At 37.3% G+C, this 7808-nt stretch overlaps 1 pseudogene; it reads right to left on the bottom strand.

Moving 5' to 3' along the window:
- Positions 1-2314: 2314 nt before the first annotated feature.
- Positions 2315-3801, bottom strand: LOC102984732 (heterogeneous nuclear ribonucleoproteins A2/B1-like; annotated as a pseudogene).
- Between the last annotated feature and the right edge of the window lie 4007 nt (positions 3802-7808).

Genomic DNA, 7808 nt, shown 5'->3' with positions numbered 1-7808 from the left:
AACTTTTAAAATTCTTGTAATTCTTGGGATTTTATTTAATATTTTATTAAGAAGTTTATCCTTTTTAATGGAATTCTTTAACTGCCACCTGTTCACTATACAACAGTCAGGACTTGTTCTTTCCTCTTCTGATCCCTTCTCCTTTTAAGCTGCATTATTTCTACTTTTCAGAATGTATCACATATTCTTCAACCCTCATCATCTTCATCTTTGTTTTATTCTTATATCCATACTGTAATTATTTTAAAATGTTTATCATTAATCTTTTTGCTAAAGTTTTCTGAATCCTGTTTTGGTTGCTCAAGGATACAGAATTCCCTGACCTGTTACCTGTTTCAAACTATTTTCCTATTGTCTTTGGTTAGAAAATCTTTACCTTACATTTTCTTTTCTACAGTTTTTGGAAAATGCTGTTCCACTGATATGTTGCTTGGTACATTGTTTTTAAGATATTTGATGCCAGTCTAATTCATGCTCTTTCTCTTGTAAGTTTTCTTTTAATTTAAAAAAATTTTGGACTGGAGACTGAGAAATCTTTTCTTTATCTTAAAGTCTAATAATTTTACTAGGGTATCTCTAGGAGTTTAATGCTGTGGGCCAATTTTCCCTAGTATCTGGAGACCCTGTTAACATGCAGTTCAGATTTCCTTTTATTTCTGGAAAGTTTTCTTGAATTACAGTGTTACCGAACCAAACTTGGGTCCATCCCCCTGCACGCAGTAAAGCCAATCTGTTGACACCAGGTTATGGTGAAAGAAAGTGCAGCGTTTATTGCAGGGCACCAAGCAAGGAGTCCAGGACAGCTAGTACTCAAAATACCTGAACTCCCCAGTGGGTTTCAGGAAAACCCTTTTAAAGGCAAGGTGAGGGAGAGGAGTCCCAGGGTATGTGGTCAGCTCATGCATAGTTCTTTGGTTGATGGTGAGGTAACAGGGCAGTGTCACAGGGGTGAACGTTTTCAGTTCTTAGCCTCTAGTAGGCCTGTGGGGGCTGTGTGCTCATGGTCAGCAAGTAGTTAACGTTTTCCATTTGGTGGGCGTTTTAACATCTGTAAGACAGCTCAGGAAATGATACTAGTATCTAGGTACTTCAGGCAGAGGCTAAAGCAGAGGATATTGGGCAGGGGTCTTTCCCTGAAAGGTTTCCTCTTTTTCTTCCATTTCAGGTACTTCTCTGTCCTGTTTTGTTTCTTTCTTTATCTCACTTTCATTCTCTTAGATTATTTTCCTGCTTTTCTTTAATGCCTATTACATTTTTCATTTGACTTTATCATTTTGGGGGCATTGTAATTTACTTTCATTTCTATTATAGTCTTGTTTTTATTTCTTTACTGAGTTAAATCTTGTTTCATTTTTTCTGCTTTTGGTATGTTTTCCTTCTTGAGTTTTCACTTTCTGATTCAAGGCATTTAAAAAATAACATCAAATATTTGTTTAAGCATATTGAGTTCAGTTTGGAGTATTCTTTTCAGGCACATTCCATAAGCACAGTATGCCATAATGCACTAAGGCATGCGTAGTATATAATAAATTTACTTTCCTTATGTATAACTAGAATGATAGTATCTACATACTATCCCTAGGAAAATTAAGTGAACAGTTACCAAAATCCCTCTCAGTAGGGCTTAATTATCTTGTAGAACCCCAGTTAGGAAATTATGATTTGAGGTTTTCCTTTTCTTCTGCCCCTCCCTGTCCTTTCTTCTTTTATGTGTGGGGATTTCATTAGCTGAATTTTTTTGTGTGTGTAGATGAAGATTTGCTTATGTCACTACATTTTGGGGGGCAGGACCGGCAGTCTGAGGTTAATTTTATGAGTCCTAGTTTAAGAACATCTTCTTTCAATGTAACAAACATAGTTTCTTTCTTTCTTTTTTTTTTTTTGGCTGCGCCACACGGCATGTGGGATCTTATTTCCCAGACCAGGGATCGAACCCGCGTCGCCTTCAATGGAAGCACGGAGTCTTAACCACTGGACCGCCAGGGAAGTCCCCAAAACATAGTTTCTTTACTGGGTGTCTTGTTTTGGGGTGGGGAGCAGGAAATTGAGGAGGAAGGGCTTTTGCATCCTTTGAATGTTTCAAAAAATTCTTTAATCTTGCAGGATCTTAAAATCTCTCCCCTGCCATTTCTTTTTCCCTTAATTGTATGGTTTCCAAAAGACAACTGGCTTTTCCTTTCCTTTTTTTTTTTTATTTAATTAATAAACTTAATTTTTTAGAGCAGTTTTATCCTGAAACTGAGTGGAAAGTATAGATGGTTCCCGGTTCCCGTATATCTCTCTTTTTTTTTTCCTTTAGAATTATTGTATTAAATCGTAAATGTACAACAGCTTCTTAACTCTACACATGGACTTAAATTTTTTTTAAAGGAAAAATGTTATGTCTTATAACACCATGATCCTGGCTAGTAGCTTTTCAAAACGTTGAGAAAAATCTTAAAAAAGGTTTCACATGTCACCTGAAACTTACAAATTTAACATTATCAAAGAAGGAATGCTTCTACACTCTTACAAAGACCACTAGAAAGAAACAACAATTAAAAAGCTAAGAAACTGTCTCAAAGGCTTTTTTTTTTTTTTTTTTAACAATCCTTTCTCTGCAGTAAGGTAATGTTATTAAATAATCCAGTCCATTCACAAAATGGTTCTCTGCATCTGCTCTGGTGTCTTCTGCCACATCACTGGGTATTTATGCATGACTGAGATAAGAGTTTCCTTAACATTGTTACTTCGGTAACCTGAAGCTGTTCTGTTACCTCTGGGCTCTCATCCTCTCCTATTTATACAGTGAAGCCCATGGTAAATAGGAAGAAGCTCAATATTGACTTCTCCCTCCATAGCCCCCACTTCCTCCACTGCCTCCTGGACCATAGTTTCCTCTACCATACGGTCCCCCATGTTCCTGCTACCACCAAAGTCTCCACTCTTCATAGTTAGAAGGTTGCTGGTTACATAATTTCCTCCTCCATAGTTGTCATAACCACCTCCGTAGCCCCCACCCTGGTTGCCATATCCAGGTCCTCCACCACCATATCCTCCTCCTCCTCCTCCATAACCAGGGCTACCTTCAAAATTGCCACCTCCAGGCCCTCCTCCATACCCGTTATAGCCACCCCCAAATCCACGACCACTTCCATATCCATCAGATCCTCCTCTGAAGTTACTTCCTGGTCCTGGTCCAAAATTTCCACCACTACCACCACCAGAATCTCCAAAACCAAAGTGGCCTCCTCTTCCACTTCTAGAACTTTGGACTTCCTGCATTTCTTTTCTAGACAAAGCCTTTCTTACTTCTGCATTATGACCATTGATAGTATGGTATTTCTGCAACACAGTCTTATCCACAGGATCATGGTCATCAAAAGTAACAAACCCAAAGCCTCTTTTCTTTCCAGACTATCTATCAGTAATTATCTCAATGGTTTCAATTTTTCCATATTCCTTAAAGTAATCTCTAAGATGATGTTCCTCAGTATCTTCTTTAATTCCACCTACAGATAGCTTCTTCACAGTGACATGAGCCCCTGGCTTTCCAGAGTCCTCTCTTGCAACAGCACGTTTTGGCTCAACTGCTCTCCCATCAGTTGAATGAGGTCTTGCAGCCTTGGCGGCATCAATCTCAGCCATGGATGAAAAAGTTACAAAACCAAATCCTCTTGATCTTTTGCTTGCAGGATCCCTCATTACCACACAGTCTGTAAGTTTTCCCCATTGCTCGTAGTAGATCCTCAAGCTATCTTCTGTAGTTTCAAAGCTCAAGCCACAATAAAGAGTACAGAATTGTTCCTTTTCTCTCTCCATCGCGGACTCAGTTGCTTCAGCCTGATTGGCCGCAGCTGAGCGAGATGAGAGAGATCTCTGCGGACGAACACGAACCGGCCTCGTCCTGGCGCTGTAGTGAGAACTGCCGCAGCTCGGGAAACAGCACTGCTAGGAGCACCTCCACTCGCGACCCGGCGCTGCTGCCACTGCCGCTTGAGCCGCTGCCACCACTTTTCTAGAACCTTCCCACTGACTAACGCATCTTCCCTACCTCAGGCTGTTGCGTACCCATATATCTCTTGTCCTTACACAGGCGCAACCTCCCGCACTATTGACATCCTGCACCCGAGTGGTATATTTGTTACAATCCATGGACCTACATCATCATCGGTTTTGACACATGTATAATAACATGAATCTACCATTATAGTGTCATACAGAATAGTTGCACTGCCCTAAAAATCCTCTGTGCCCTGCCTATTCTTCCCTCTCTCTTCCTAACCCCTGGCAACCACTATTATTTTTACTGTCTCCATAGTTTTACCTTTTCCAGAATGTCATATAATGGGAATCATATAGTATGTAGCCATTTCACATTGGCTTTTTTCACTTAGACATGAGTTTCCTTCATGTCTTTTATGGCTTGAAAGCTCCTTTCTGTTTAGTGCCAAATAATATTTCATTGTCTGGCTATATCACAGTTTATCCATTCACCTAGGGGAGGACATCCTGTTTGCTTCTAAATTTTGGCTATTACCAATTAAGCCACTGTAAACATCACTGAGCAGGTTTTTGTGTGGACATAAGTTTTCAATTTATTTGGGTAAATACCTAAAAGTGTGATTGCTGGATCAGATAAGAGTATGTTTAGTTTTGTAAGAAACTGCTGAATTTCCAAAGTAGCTGTACCATTTTGCATTCCCATTAGTAGCGAATGAGAATTCCTGTTGCTCCATATCCTCACCAGCGTTTGGTGTTGTCCATGTTTTGTATTTTGGCCATTCTGATAGGTGTGTAGTGGTATCTCATTGTTTTAATTTGATATATGATGACATATGTGAACATCTTTTCATATGCTTACTGCCATTTGTATATATTCTTTGGTGAGGTGTCTGTTCATGTCTTGCCCATTTTAAAATTTGCGTTGTTCATCTTATTATTAAGTTTTAAGGGTTTTTTTTTGTATTATTTTGGCTAACAGTCCATTATCAGATTTGTCTTTTGAAAATATTTTCTTCAAGTCTGTGGCTTCTCTCTCTCTCTCTCTTTTTTTTCATTCTCTTTTGATATTGTCTTTCACAGAGCAGAAGTTTTTAATTTTAATGAACTCCAGCTTATCAATTATTTCTTTCATGGACTGTGCCTTTGGTGTTGTATCTAAAAAGTCATCACTTATACCCAAGGTCACATAGATTTTCTCCTATGTTATTCCAGTACCGTTTGTTGAAAAGATTACCTTTGCTCCATTGTATCGCCTTTGCTTCCCTGTCAAAGATCAGCTGATTTATATGGGTCTGTTTCTGGGCTCTCCTGTTTTCTTGATCTGTTTGTCTGTTCTTTCAGCAGTACCACACACTATCTTGATTAGTGTTACTTAATAGTAATTCCTGAAGTTAGGAAGTGTCAGTTCTTTGACTTTCTTCTGTTCCTTTAACATTGTGTTCTCTATTCTAGATCTTTTACCTCTTCATGTAAACTTGAGAATTAGCTTGTTTGAGAGTCATAAAATAACTTGCTGGAATTTTGATTGGGATTGCACTGAATATTTAGATCAAGGTGGGAAGAACTGACATCTTGACAATAATGAGTCTTACCATCTATGAACATGGAATATCTCCTTTATTTTGTTCTTTAATATCTTTCGTCAGTTTTATAGTTTTCCTTGTATAGATCTTATACATATTTTGTTAACTTTATACCTAAATACTTCATTTTGGTGGGGTCCTAATGTAAATGGTAATGTATTCTTAATTTTAAATTCCATTGCTGGTATATATGAAATGTGATTGACTTTATATTAACCTTGCATCCTGCAACCTTGCTACAATTGATTACTAGTTCCAGGAGTTTGGGGGTCATTTTTTTTTTTTCTACATAGATGATGATGGCATCTGTGAACAAAGATAGTTTTCTTCCTTCCCGATATGTATTCTTTTTATTTCCTTGCTGTGTCATATTGCATTACCTAGGACTCCCACTACAATGTTGAAAAACAGTGATGAGAGGGGACATCCTTGCATTGTTCCTTAGCTTGAAAACTTCAAATTTTTTACCATTAGGTATGATGTCAGCTGTGGGTTTTTGGTACATGTTCTTTATCAAGTTGAAGTGCTCCCTCCATTTGCCTTTCCTTTTACACTCTTTTTCCTTAAAGAGTGGTGCCTGGAAGACTATTTCTTTGCATCTCGGATCCTCTTTTGAGTCCCAAATTTGTAATCAACTCTGACCTATCAAAACTCTTTCTCAGTATTTTCACACTTAATGGGATTTTATGTCAGTCTTCAGTCTGCTGCTTGTTTCCCTCTTTTTTTTCTTTTGCACAGTTATCCTGGACTACTCTTGCTCTTCATGAAGGCTTTATAGTAGGAACATTTGGGCGTCCTAGGATCTAAGTATTTCTTTTTCTACTTATTTTCTATTCCTTCTACTTATGCTGAGGGCTTGAGTTTTGTGTAGCTTCATTCGTTCTTTTTATTTTTTTTATCCTGTGACTTTGCCAACATTGCATATTAGTTCTACTTGTTTTGTTTTGTACACTCTTTGGATTTTCTGTATGGATAGTCATGCCATCTGGATGCTTTCTGATATTTATGCTTTTTATTTCTTTTTCTTGACTTATTGCAGTGGCTATAACTAGTGAAATTTGTATTGAAGTGTGACAATGGATATTCTACTTTTGTTTTTGAGTACAATGGAAAGTGTTTCATTTTTGACCATTAAGTATGATATTAGCTATAGGTTTTAAAAATATATGTCCTTTATCACATTGAGGAAGTTACATGAGACTTTTTAATCATGAGCACGTTTTGAATTTTGTTATATGCCTTAAATGCATCTATTGAAATCATCATATAACTTTTCTTATTCTCTTAATATGGTGTATTACATTGTTTTTTTTGAATGTTCAGCTAATCTTTAATTCTGTGAAAGCCCCAACTGATCTTGATGTATTATCATTTTTATATAATTTTATATTTGATTTGCTAATATTCGGTTGAGGGTATTTTAATCTTTTTACCTGAAGGTAATTGGTCAGTACTTCCTTTTTTGATAATGTCTTTTCTCAGGTTTTAGCATTATGATTAGCCTAATAAAATGAATTAACCTCTCTATATCTAAAAAGAGTTTGGGAAAGATTACTGTTATTTCTTCCTTAAATGTTTGATAGTATTTATCAATAAAGCCATTTAGGGCTTGAGTTTGCTTTGTGGGAAAATTTTGTTTTTGTGTAGCACTTAAATTTTTTTAAAAGTTAACTTTTTTTTGTTTGTTTTTTTGTTTTTTTGCGGTACGCGGGCCTCTCACTGTTGTGCCCTCTTCTGTTGAGGAGTACAGGCTCCGGACGCGCAGGCTCAGTGGCCATGGCTCACGGGCCCAGCCGCTCCGCGGCACATGGGATCTTCCCGGACCGGGGCATGAACCCATGTCCCCTGCAATGGCAGGCGGACCCCCAAACCACTGCGCCACCAGGGAAGCCAAAAGTTAACTTTTTTGGTGTGTAGTTTTATATATAATAAAATTCACCAATTTTAAGTTTCTAGTTCAGATGAATGTAGTATAATAATATATAATATTATATATTATGTTATATATTATATAAAATATATAATATATATTATATAATATATAATATTATATATTATATATGTATAATAACAATCATGTACTGGTCTTTTTTTGTGGTATTGATAGATTTTTTTTCGAATTTATTTTCTTATACAGGTTCTTATTAGTCATCCATTTTATACCCATCAGTGTATACATGTCAATACCAGTCTCCCAATTCATCACACCACCCCCCCCCCCCCACCCCCCCCCCCCCCCCG

Source organism: Physeter macrocephalus, chromosome 2 (genome assembly GCF_002837175.3).
Source record: "Physeter macrocephalus isolate SW-GA chromosome 2, ASM283717v5, whole genome shotgun sequence".
Lineage (NCBI taxonomy): Eukaryota > Metazoa > Chordata > Mammalia > Artiodactyla > Physeteridae > Physeter > Physeter macrocephalus.
The sequence above is the reverse complement of the archived record's forward strand: the minus strand, read 5'-3'. Positions and strand labels throughout refer to the sequence as shown.